The 13,931-nt window shown below is 35.9% G+C and overlaps 1 protein-coding gene and 1 pseudogene across 4 annotated transcripts in view; both read right to left on the bottom strand.

The window, feature by feature from the left end:
* SCN9A (sodium channel, voltage-gated, type IX, alpha subunit) overlaps positions 1-13,931 on the bottom strand; it is a 128,434-nt gene that overhangs the window by 44,406 nt on the left and 70,097 nt on the right. The gene's annotated exons all lie outside the window — the stretch shown is intronic.
* LOC102863281 lies at positions 9,207-10,581 on the bottom strand (annotated as a pseudogene).

Here is a 13,931-nt window from a genome sequence, read left to right as displayed (position 1 = left end):
TTGTACAGGAATCGAATATCAAAGAACACAGAAATGATCTCATCCTACGTAAACTATTTTGGTCATAAAATTTCAAATTATAGTAGAAAAAAAATCACAAAATATTATTAAATTGAGTACCACATGCAAACTCTGAAATAAAGGTTTAATAAAATGCAACATAATACACTTAACACATGGAAATAATGAATTTATTGTCATTATGATCATAAAACTGATCATAACACAAATAAGTTTTCCCACCCAGTAATCTATGGTCAAACATGGATGCTTACACACACATACATATATCCAGATCTAATTGGAGAAAATACATACAGCATTTGTAGCAAATTTCCATCACATTTTCCTAAATTTTTTTATAAAGAAGAGCAGCACGTTCGTGGAAGCCTTCAATTTTCATTTGCTAAATGATATGTGAATATTGTGAAAACCTCTAATTATTAGAGCATATGGCTTTCCTAGTAAGAGTGCATTGTTTTTATAATATGTTAAACAAATGAAAATGTTAAAAAATTAGTGACTCATTTCAATTATTCTTTTTCAATTACTTAATTTGTATTAATATCACCACCCCAATGAAAATAATTATTGTTGAGACTGACATGTACACTAACAATATCCTTTATAGAAACAACATTCAATTCTTAGTATTATCATTACATAGTATATGCTATCATTAAGAAATTGCATCCATAAAATACTGTACATAAGGAATGATGTAAGCAGACAACTTCCTTTTTAGATCTAGAATAAAGAGCTAGGCATATCCTATTAAATAAACATGCCTAACCCGTCTTAGCATAGAGGCATTATTCCCATGAGTTTTACTGGTTAGATATCTTGATAACAAGGACTGGGCAGATATAAATTTTCATTTAAATGTCATTCTTGAAAGTTTCTCCAAAACTCCTTTAAAGGATAACAGTAGAATTAATAGTAACTGAAAAACTGAATAATTCTTAAGAGTTTTACAGTATAAGGAGATTCAAATCATTATCAACCATATTTAAATTATTTTCTCTACCATTCACAATGAGGATCCTAGATTATTAAGGCTACAATAGTAATGTTCCGAGTAAATGATCAAAGACTTCAGAGAGGAATTCTATAATTTGCTACTGTGCTTTTTGTGAATGAATACTTTTTTTAAACTCAAGAGTTCAATGCTTCTAAATTTACCACACCACTATAGTCTTTGCAATTATGTGCTATGCTTTCGAGAGTTGGACAGTGCTTAGGGATGACAGAAAGAGAATTGATGCTTCTGAGCTGTGGTGCTGGAGGAGTGTTGAATATACCATGGACTGCTAGGAGAACACACAGGTTTGTCCTAGGGAGGGTGAAGCTAGAATGCTCCTTGGAGTCAAGGATTCTGAAGCTTCGTCTGACAAACTTTGGGCATGTTGCAAGGAGGGACTGTTCCTTGGAGAGGGACATCATGTTTGGGAGAGTGGAGGGACGGCGCAGGAGAGGAAGACCTTCGATGAGATGAATCGATTCTGTGAGTGGCATGGTGGGAATGAGTGTGTTTGAGACAGCGAGGTTGGCACAGGATAGAACGGCATTTAGGGCTCTTGTACATAGGGTCGCTATGAGACGCAAGCCACTCAATGGCACATAACAGCAACAACAACACAACGTGAGATAACTCTGACTTAAAGTGTTCTTTTCTAGGAGCCAAATTCACATTGCTTTCCCTTGCAATATTTTAGGGTTTTTTTTTTACCTTTTGCCTTCTGGAGATATGCAAACATTTTCTTTATTTCAGGTTTGTTTTTTTTTTAAAATTTATCAGCAATTATCTACAATATTATCAGTTGTGTTTTCCACCTTGAGTGTAATCACATTTATCCCTTAATATGAATTAGTGTCTGTGCTGTTCACTGTCATTCTTAATACATTTTTAGAATTTTTCAAGATTCTAAGAGAGGAGTGAACTGGGGGACGGGCGGAGAGGGCTGGGCGGGTAGAGAAGTGCAGCAATGAATGAATGGAAATCCAAATTCTCTGTAAATGTTCATTAAAATTATTTTTTAAAAAGTCCAGAGCCATAAACTTGTAAAAAAAATTCTTTCTAAAAGATAATGGTCCAAATAAAAAAAACCCAAAAGTACAGATAGCCTTAAACTTAATACTATATCTCCTTCTGTTTTCTAGATTTTAAAGTTATTTTTACTGATTTGGAAAGCGGTATAGTTGATTAAGTGATGAGTTATTCATCAAAAGGTCTATGGTTTGAACCCACCATCTGTTCTACAAGGAATCTGCTCCCGTTAAGATTTACAACACTGGAAATACAATAGGGAGGCTGCACTCAGTTGCACAGGGAGGTTGTTAAGAGTCGGGATTAACTCAATGACAGCCATTTTTTTCTTCACTAACTTGACAGAAAATATTCTGTTTATACTAGTGACAATATATTTTGGATTATATTATAGTTTTATAGTTAAACTCAACAAACATTCCAGCTCATTGTCAAATAAAAGATCAGAATATCAAGTATTTTCTTTCCTAGGGCTTTTGGCTTATTGGTATGAAAGAAATACTGTGGTGACACCTCAGGAACAGCTGCTAATTCAGCAGGACTTCCCTTTAGCAGTCACATCACTGCAGGAGCCTGCTGAAGAAATAATGAGGTCAAATTTCAGCCGCCACCAAGGAAATGCAACATAATTCAATTGTCCTCACTGACTTCCTAAACCTATCAGAATCTTCTAACCAGTGTGCTTTATAGCAACTTGGATATAAAAACAAACTGTGTTTGCTTATGAATGCTCAGAGAAAATGATACTGGCTCTAGCTTTCTCAGCTAGATTCTATAGTATCATCCAATGAAAGAGCAGGGTCTTGAAACATAAAGTATCTATATTCAAAGGTTCTGAGCACAACACAGTGTTTTTCAGAGATCAGATACTAAGATAAATTTTTTTAAGTGGCTGTATTATTGTGGATCAAATAAAAAAAATCTTAAAATCTTTAAAAATAAACATTTAAACAGTTCTATTATGAAGCCTGCTAAAAAATTTTAAGAAGTGGGTAAACAAGGTATGGAACATAAATAATCATTAAGGAAAAAATGTGAGATAAAAATGTAAGCTCTAAAACAAATTCATTAAATGTAAATTATAGTTTATAAGAGCTACAAAATAAAGCAAAGTGATAAACACACAGAAATTATACATTTAAATGTCTCCTATGACCTAAAACTATACATGAAGGGCAATGGTAAGGAAAAACAAAGTTCAATAGAACAATTACCATTTTAAAGAGCAAATTTCTAATATTACAAAATAGTATAAGATAAAAATTTGGCAGAAATAAAGTGTATCACTTTTAGCCTTTTTATATGTAACTTCTGCCAAATAAATGTAGATCTATAATCAATAAGGACAACTTAGCAATTCATGTACAAAATATCACAAGATTCATGTACAAAATATCACTTATATATTTATATAAATATATAAATTCATAGTTTTTATAATATTGAACATATCTTGACATGCATTTCATGTTTTCTAAGAATAGCTGGATATGAACTATAACTAAACATGACAAGAGTTCCAAACATCGTGTGCAGTGTGCATGCTTGTGGGGGAGCTCCAGTTGTCAAATGATAAGTGCAGCAATGACAAGCCAAAGCACACTTTTTTTTAAATAAATTGATTTATTGATTGATTGTGTGTACCATCAAACTGGATCTGACTGGTACAGGAGGCGATTGTTCCTCCTTCTTCAGCAGAGCATCTGGTGGATTTGAACCATGTACCTCTGGGATTGCAGTGCAGTTTCCTGCCACTAGGCCACCAGAGCTAGCTAAGGTATACTTTTGCAATTTACTAACTGTTCTGTGGGGCAATGAGTGTGATTTGTTGCCTCTGAAAACCCACTTGAGGGTCAGCTATTGGAATTATATTTATACTACATGCAAGAATGAGATACATCCGAAAATATTTTCAATACATTCTAAAATGAAATTAGATTGGAAAAATATACTAAATGAATGACATTTTTGCCATGGAGAATATTGCCTCTAAATCACCAACAAGAACTAGAAATATGTAATTTCTACTTAGGAGTACCTTTAAAACCAACTTTAAGTACCCCTTCTTTCTTTTCTTTCCATTTTAAAACTGTTAGCTGTTATTATTCTCACTTGAACATAACAATTTAAAGATAATTTTTTTTGCTTTCAGCACTCCATCATGAGTAACAATGATAAAAACATCCCTAAAATGAGAGAGAAATTAAAATATGAACTGGATTATAAAAAATGCAAATTTCTTATTACTTTGGATTCCAACTACCTCCCCCACTACAAAGAACTATTTGAGTTCAGTTATTCAAATGAACATAAAATAAAATGCTATGTCTGAGTAGTATCTCTTCCAATTTGTCTTAAGAACTAGGTAAGACAATACATATTTTCCTAATTTTAGTGAAATGGTTGTTTATCTTACTAACAGATTTTGCATTTGCTTCATGAAATTTCATTTAGAACTTTCATCTTCTAGAGACACTATCTCTTCATGTTAACAAAGAATCACAAACTCTATCAATAAGTAAAACTGCTTCTACACATATTAAGAATTTCAAGGACTTATAATACCACTCATTCATCTTCCTTATACTTTTGACTTTGTACAAACTTCCTTTCTAGGAAGGGTCTTATCATCGGTGTATATATGATCAAATAAAAAATAAAATACTAATTCCTGGATTGATTAAAAATTCTATTGCAGCACTTAAAATATTTCCAAAATATATTCCAAATTTAGAGTTAAATTGGACACCTGGGCTCCATCCTCAACTCCCAAGATATGTACTCAGAAAGCACCAAAATTGTATCTCAGTTACCTGTAAATATAGGGATAGAACTAGAACGGCCCTTTCTTCTTTTAAGATTTTATGCCTGAAATTCTTCTTATATAAAAAGTTTTAAGTAAAATTTAATTTATTGATTAGAATCTTGACAAATATAAATATAAACTCAAAAGAATCTTTCTCCTATGTGATTTACAGCTTCTGAAAACTCACAGGACAGTCAGAAAGAAGTCAGTTCCCACTCAATGGCACATAATAGCATAGATTAAGTTGAGGGGAAAGTTGATAGTGGTTTTCAGATTAAATGTCAATTCAATAACCTTGGTTATATTCTAGATCTTACTTTTATAATCCATCCAACAAAAATCTGTAGAGCATGCACTTGAAATAACCTAAGAACATGAGAGTAATGTGAAAGAAGTCATAGAATCACAAAACATGATGGAATTGCCCATAACATGCTGTGATGTTATTTCACTGACAGAACAACTGTGTATGTTTCTATTTTCTTGCAATAGGTCAGGCAGAAATAGTTCATACTTGAATAGCATGCAACACACTGAAAAAAATATCATATATGGATGATTTTTTTAATAGGTAACCTGTGTAAAAGTAGTCATATTTGTCTCTGCCTGTTTAAAAGCACATAACTGCCTTCTTGAATGATCCAGTTTGATTTTTAACCCTGTGAGAAGTAAGAAGGTTAGGTGTGAAGTTTACAAATGTAGCATGCTAAAACAGAATAATAAAGTGTGATTTTAAATGTCTAAAGTCACAACGGTATAAATTGAAATTAGTCATATATATGAAAACACATGCTATATATAATCTACAATGATAAGCAATATATTTAAAATAATAGACTATTAATAACAACACAGCTTAAAGACTAAACTGTTATGTAACTGTTTATTTAGTAGTTAAAGTTAAATGCTCTACTATGCTAAAATAACAGTTTGTATTCTGGTTTTATTTTTCCTCTATCACAAACATAATAAAAATAACTGATTCTCAATGCTGGATTCATTCTGTGTAAGAGTAAAGATATTTAAAATATCCCAAATTTACTATTTCTTGACTTTTATATATCAGATGTAATTTGTTGAGACATTTAAAACAGTTTTAATGTTCTCATGTTCATAAAAATATTAAAAAGTAATACGACAGACACATAGATCAATGGAATCGAATTGAGAATCCAGAGATCAACCCATCTATCTATGGTCAACTGATCTTTGACAAGGAGATGAAATCAGTGAAGTGGGGGAACGACAGCCTTTTTAACAAATGGTGTTGGCAAAATTGGAAAAATATCTGCAAAAGACTCAAGCAAGACCCACACCTCACTCCATACACAAAAACCAACTCAAGGTGGATCATGGACCTAGGACTAAAACCAAGGACTATGAAATTCATTACAGAAAAGCTAGGAACAACACTAGAAGTCCTAATCCACAACATAAACAGTCTTCCCAGTATCCTGGAAAAGCTACAACCAGGAGAAGATAACATAGATGAATGGGACCTTCTAAGACTCAAATCCCTATGCACATCCAAAAACTTCTCCAGTAGGGTAAAAAGGGAAGCCACTGACTGGGAAAAAGTATTCGGTAATAACATATCAGATAAGGGACTTATATCCAGAATTTATGAAATACTTGAGCACCACAACAAGATAAAGGTAAATAATCCAATAGAAAAATGGGCACAGGATATGAACAGGCACTTCACCGAAGACGACATTCAGATGGCTAACAAACACATGAAGAAATGCTCAAAATCCCTAGCCCTAAGAGAGATGCAAATTAAAACAACTATGAGATATCATTTCACCCCAGTCAAAATAGCAAAATTTAACAGAACAGCAAGCAACAAATGCTGGCGAGGTTGTGGAGAAACTGGAACCCTGATTCACTGTTGGTGGGAGTGTAAAATGGTGCAACCCCTGTGGAAAGCAGTATGGCGCTTTCTCAAAAAGTTGCAAATAGAGATACCATTTGACCCAGCAATTCCACTACTGGGAATATACCCTGAAGAGACCATAGCTTACATCCAAGCAGATATATGCACACCCATGTTCATTGCAGCTTTGTTCACAATAGCAAGGAGTTGGAAACAACCTAAGTGCCCATCAACAAACGAATGGCTAGAGAAGCTGTGGAATATTCGCACAATGGAATACTATGCTGCATTGAAAAACAAGGAACTCATGCAATATTATTCAAAATGGTTGACTCTGGAGAACATTATGCTGAGTGAAATATCCCAGTCACAAAAGGACAAATATTACATGATGCCACTGTTGTAGAATGGGACTGTCCTTGGGGTTAGGGAGACACTGAGTAAGATGGGTTCAATAATGTATACTGCACTGAAGCAGAGGAGGGAGAGAACCGTCTAAAAGAGAGATGTAACTGGGTATTTCTGTCATCACAGGAGACTAGAGCGAGGGCTGCATGGTGGAGGGGACCTGGGGGAGGGTTTGTAAAACAATGAAAGAATCTTTTATTTTACTTTTCCATAATTTTTGGACTCACGTACTTATAACTTGTTAGTCAAATTTGTGTCTTCTAGGTTGCAACACCCCCATGATACATCTTGAAGGATATGTACATGTACAGCCAAGCACAATCAATAAGAGTGCATCTGAATTCCAAAATCAATCTCCATAATAGTCTATGTGTTTCCTACTGCCAAAGGGGCCCTTTAGAGTAGTGAGAGAAGATCTTCACCCTGAAACCCACAGCGTCCCTTTTCAGCAGGAAGTAGCTAAGAGAATACGCCATCCCCTTTTCCTTATGACTCAGGGTGAAGTCTCTCTCAGGGAGGAGTGATAGGGAATGGCAAAGGATACACTGACAAAGAAGATTAATCAGAACTGGCTTTGACAAGCACTGTGGCATTTGGACAAGAACAAACTGGGAGGAGGGTAGAGAGAATAGTGCAACAATGAATGAGTGGAAGCCCAAAATCTCTGTAAATGTTTATGAAAATTAATAAAATATAATTATAGAAAAAAAAAAGTAATACGAGATATTGGTTTAAATGTTAGAATAATATTTCATTTCTTCTATGGAATATGAACAAATAAATATCTAGCAGAGATGAAAAGTCTTGAATCAGCTGAACCAATCTGCAAGTAAAATTCAGCACAATAGTGTAAAACAGATGGTCTAGTTAAAATTTGGCAGAAGAATGTATTATTAAAGAATTCCTAAGTAAAATATATGTTCAGATGCAAGAATTCCCAAAAGTCATAACTACAATGAATGTCTAAGTTCTGTAAAGTTCAAATACATGCTAAAAAATGTGTTATATCTTCTAAAATGCAGTAGTTAGCAAAACTCTAACCTGATAGACAACAAACACTTTTTGAGATCACTGAAGAGAAGGACAATATGGAATACAGGGACAATCTGACACTGTGTATATTATAATTGATGTTATAGAACTGAATGTGCATAAATGATTTATTGGGGGAAAATGCACCACAATATGCTTTATCAGCTTTTATTCAAATCACCATTTCAAAAAAGATATGAAATTTAAAGGATAGTGAAAACTAACTACTCCTTTAAGAAAAAGTTCTGTGAAATATTGAGTCCCCAGAGAAGGTCCATTAAAACAATAAGACAGTAAAAGGGTGTAAAACATTTCACTTTGACCTTTGCAAATACTGGAACAACTTTCTGCCAAATTGGTGAAAGGGCCGCACTTCATAACAAGAGAGCAAACAAGCCTTTCCCAGAGAAGAGACCTTCCAAAATCTAACGGTCAGTGGTTGGATAGATAAAGAAATAAGTGAATCAGCTGAACAATACAAATATATGTTTTTCTGCCTAGGATTTCCTTTTCCATCACACCTGTCTCTGTGTGTGTGTGTACTGTCAAATCGGATCTGACAGGTACAAGTGTCAACCCCATTCACAGTTCCTCAATTAGGAACATTCGTTTACTTAATATTTGACAGAGAACATGTTTACTATCAGATTATCGAATGTACTTTGTTTTATTCTTCATAATAATATGATATTTGCATTAGGTGTAAGCTGTTACTGCATTATAAAGTTCTTGATAGTAATGATTAGCTGTTATTTACCTGTGAAATACATTACATTTTTATGTGATCTGTTGAGGGCCCAGTATTTCTATGTGGCATAGGAGAGGGCAAGGTTCAGATCTGTTGTTCATAGAGTCACTACAAGTTGTTGTCAACTTGAAGGCATCTAATAACAACATTTTTTTTCCAAAATCAGGGTTTTTATTTCAGACCTGGAACTAATACACTAGTAAGGTCACTTTGGGCTGTAGGTACATTGTAAATGTAAAAGGGTATGGTGGGAAGGAAGAGAAGGACTATATCCAGTGACTCCTCTTTTTCATGGAGAGGAGAATCGGCCACAGAACAGAATGCTGTTTGTCTTGGGATGCTGGATGAAGAGGAGGAAGGGACGGTTCGCACAGAACTGCCGGTAATTCCTCACACATCATGAAGACGACAGAAGTGGCAGCCATTGCTACTGTGCCTTCTTCATTGACCTCCACAAAACTCTTGTACACAACCTTAGATAAGAATAGGTATCTCTTAGATGACATTTCAGAGAAATCTGCCTTGCCTTGGTCAAAGACATAGGCCATACCCAGACTGCAAAGGACGTCCCTCATGTCATAATTCTCCTCCAACTTGAATCTAGGAAGGTAGACTTCCACCTCTTCCTCATCCATCATTTCTGGATTTGTCCATTCCATGAATTTCTCATAAGTTCTTTTTCCACCGTGCTCAAACTGGTGTTTTCATCTGGGAGCATGATGATCATATTCAGCTCCTTCTTGACATAGGGAAGCACTAGATAGAATCTGGGTGAATATCTCTCCTATATAGGTAATTTTGAAAGGATCTCTATTAAACACCATTTGCACAGGTTTCTGTTCATTCTCATTGGTTTGAAAAGGTCGTTCTGTGGTATACTCCTTTGGAAATTTATTTTCCCAGTTCCTTTTGAAGTAGATGGCATTCACAAGAACGAGGTTAGTCTGTGAATCAACAACACCTGAAGGCAACAACTCTGTGACTTTATCTTCTGTCTTATTGGCTACCCAGGAGTTTATGTGCTTTCTGGACTCCTCTGTAGCATTAATGAAGTCAAGTTCTTTCATCTCCACTTGGTAAAATTTTTTTGCAAGAATCTTTTTGAAAGTTGAGAGGAAATCACAGGTCTTCTCTCCAAAAATAATGGAGTGTACTTGGAGATGGGGTGAGAGGGATTATAAACCAATGACAAAAATTTTCTTTTACTTTTCAAGAGAAGAGCGAACTGGAGGGGCGGTAAGGAGTGGGTAGGGAGAAAAATGCAACAATGAATGAATGGAAATTCAAAATCTATGTAAACGTTCATTAAAATAAAAAAATAAAAAACAACAGCAACAAAAACCCAAACAAACAAAATGCCCGTTGGCAGTTCTGAGCAGGTACTGAGTGTCAGATATGTTAGCTTCAGTGAGAAGTAACTGGAAACCTTGGTGAACAACTTCACCTTCACCTTTGCTTTTATCTAAAGAAAGTACCTGGGACAACTGAGTGTCAGTGTTTCCCTCGGCTCCCATGAAGACCATGTCTAGGGCAGATGAGATACTCATGGGCGAAAAACACAAGTTGCCTGAGTTGCTTTTACTCAACTCTTTGAGCAGGTTCAAGGCAAAGGTGTCATTTGCTTCAGAGAGTGCAGCCATGATGCCAGATCCCAGGGTTTGTGCGCTGCCATCAAGAGCAAGGCCCAGAAGGCTGGAAGCAAGACTCCAGGAAGCTAATAACAATTTTTTATAGAGTACAGTATTTTAAGAGCACCAGAAATATTTGTTGAATATAATTAAAGAATAAATATCTCTATAGACTAATAGAACTCCTTTGTTTTCTCTATAATATACTTTAGAAATAACTGTATTAAGTAACCAGTTATTTATAAGATTAAATAGCAAAGAATGTTGCTCATTGCCATCAAGTCAGAACTGACTCATAGCTGACATTCCACTATGTTTTCAGAGGCTGTAAATCACATGGGAGGAGGCTGCTTATCTTTCTCCTGAAAGGCCATGGGTGAATTCAAATTACTTGCCCTTTAATTAGCCGTAAAACTCCTTACTTACTAGGCCTTCAGAGCTTCCAGTAAAGAATATAAAGTAGAATAAAGTTTATATTTTGTATTTCCCTTACATTTACATTATGTTGATTCATATGAAATTGCTAATTTTCTCTTTTGATTATCTAATAAATGAAAATAAATTTTATTACTTGATGATTTTCTAGTGAATAAAAGTATCTTACCTATAATATAAATACATACTTCCCAAAACTTTTCTAATATCAGAATGTGTTTAAGTTTAAATTGCCTAGTTATAATTATTTGGACATTCTTATAAAAAATTTATATCATCATAAGTTCATTTGGGAAATTCACTGGACATTATTAATGGCACCAACACACTATGTACCTTAATGGAAGTCTAGATTTTATATAAAGAGGCAATACACCTCCATAATATTTTCTACCTCTCTTGCGCTCCACTTATATTCCTTTCTATTTACTTCTCTTTCCTGTGTTCTTGGAGATAAGCTTTAAGTGAAATGGCCATTTCCAACCATAGATAATAATAAGGAGGGGGAGGGAATCACACACTGAGACAAAGTTGTGAAGCAACTAGAGTTAGCTGATTTGGGCTATGCTAGTTTATGGCCTTCTTTTAATGTGGAAATAGATATTCTCTTTAGGTGCACACTAAAGTTTAGTTGAGTTTTCCTTACATGCAACTAAACAGAATGTGACTTACATTGTTGTCAGTAGGTGCCATTGAGTCAAGCACAACTCAAAGCTACCCAATGAAAAGCCAGCCTGAACCCTGCCCTATCCTCATCATCTCTCACACAATAGAGCCCACTGCTGAAGCCACTATGTCAATCACCCTCCATCTATCTGGTGGGAGGTCTTCCTCTCTTTCACTGACCCTCCATCTTTCCAAGTATAATATCCTTTTCCAAGGAATAGCCTCACCTAGCAACATGTCCAAAGTATGAAAGAAGCAGCTTTGCCATCTTTGTTTCCAATGAGCATTCAAGCAACACTTTTCCCCAAGACATTTGTGTTTACTCTTTTGGTGATGGTTGTTATATGCTGTCGAGTCACTTGTGATATTGTGACACTATGTACAACTCTGAACCTTGTCCTATCTTGAGCCAATCTCATTGTCTCTGACACACCTACCCCCCCACCCCCAATACCCCAATCACTGGGTCAATCCATCACATCCAGGGTCTTCCTCTTTTGTGCCACCCCTCAACCCTTCCAAGTATGATGTCTTTATATAAGGACTGGTCACTCCTGGATACATGCCCAAAGTATATTAGACAGAGTTTCAGAATTCTTGCCTCCATGTAGCAGCCTGGTTTCACTTTCTCTAGGGCTAACTTCATTTTTTCCTCCTAACAGTCCATGGTTTACTCAGTACTCTTCTCCAGCACCACAACTCAAAGGCATCCATTTTTTGTCTATCATCCTTAGTCAATGTCTAGCTTTCTGGTGCATAGCAAGTAATTGTGAAGATATGGCCTAGGTTAGGTGCACTTTAGTCTTTAGACAGATATTATTACTGAAGACCAGGAGAGGTCTCTGACAGCAGACCTTCCCAATGCAACGTCTTTTGATTACCTGGGTGCTGGTGACAAGAGCGTTAATTGTGGAGTCAAGCAAACTGAAGCTGCTAACCATCTCAATCTCTTCACCATCTATCATGATACTGCCAATCGGCCCAGTGGTGAGAATCTTTGTTTTCTTCATCTTTAGCTTCAATTCATATTGAAGGCTGCAGTCCTTTACTCTCTGCAGCAAATGCCTCAGGTCTTCCTCAGTTTTGCAAGCTAGGTTGTGTCATCTGCATAACGCAGGTTGTTGATGAGTCTTCCTCCAATCCTAATGCCACATTCCTTCTCAAGAGTCCAGCCTCTTAGATGATCTGTTCTGCATAAATTGAAAAGATATGGAGATAGAATGTATTCCTGGTGTACACCTTTCCTGATTTTGAACCATGCAGTGTTTCCTTGCTCTGTTCTGAGGACTGCTTCCTGGTCCAAGTATTGGTTTGCATAAGCACAATCAAGTGTAATGGGAATACCATTCTTCTCAGAGGCAGCCACAGTTTGTTGTGATCCACACAGTCAAATGTCTTTGCACAGTCAATGAAACACAGATCAACACTCCGCTCTGCTTTCAGCCAAAATCCATCTAACACTAGCTGTATTATCCTTAGTACTACAGCCTTCTCTAAACTCAGCCTGCACATCTAATAGTTCTTTGTTGATATGCTATTCCAGTTGTTTTTGGATGATTTTCAGCAGGATCTTGCCTGCATGTGATAATAATAATATTGTTCGATAATTTCCACACTGTGTGGGGTCACTTTGTTTCGTGGTGTTGTTTTTTTTTTTTTTTTTTTTTAATCGGAACAAAAACGGATCTTCTAGGCAGTTGGCAAGGTGATTGTACTCCAGATTTCTCGGCATAACTAGTACTGAGTTTTTCTGTACAATTCTTCTTCTGTCATTCTTTTCATTGTCCAACCCGCTGATACACAGCAGGTGATTGAAAGGACCAAAAGCCTTAATTAGACACACATTAGTCTTAATACTGATGTCATGGCTCTTTAGCATTTTGGAGAGGTCCCTGACAGTGGCATTGCCCAAGGCAATGTCTTCTGATTTCCTGACTGCTGGTACCAAGGGTGTTGATTGTTGACGTAAGCAAGATGAAATCATTGATTGTCAATCCTTTCTCCATCTATCATAATGTTGACGGCTGAAACTATAGTTAGACCTTTGGGTTCTTGATGTTAAGATATAATTCATACTGAATTCCTTGAATCCTGGACCATCCTTTAAACTCTGGTATGTTGTTGTTGTTGTTGTTATGTGCCATCGAGTCATTTGCAACTCACAGCGATCCTATGCACAACAGCCCTAAACCCTGCTCTATCCTGTGCCAACCGCACTGCCTCTGACACACCCATCCTGATTACCCCAGTCACAGAATCAATCCATCTCATAGAGGGTCTTCCCC

This window comes from Elephantulus edwardii, unplaced genomic scaffold, assembly GCF_000299155.1.
Source record: "Elephantulus edwardii isolate Elephantulus edwardi_28Jun2011 unplaced genomic scaffold, EleEdw1.0 scaffold00003, whole genome shotgun sequence".
In the NCBI taxonomy this organism is placed as follows: Eukaryota; Metazoa; Chordata; class Mammalia; order Macroscelidea; family Macroscelididae; genus Elephantulus; species Elephantulus edwardii.
Note: the sequence above shows the minus strand (reverse complement) of the source record. Positions and strands in the feature narration are given on the sequence as shown.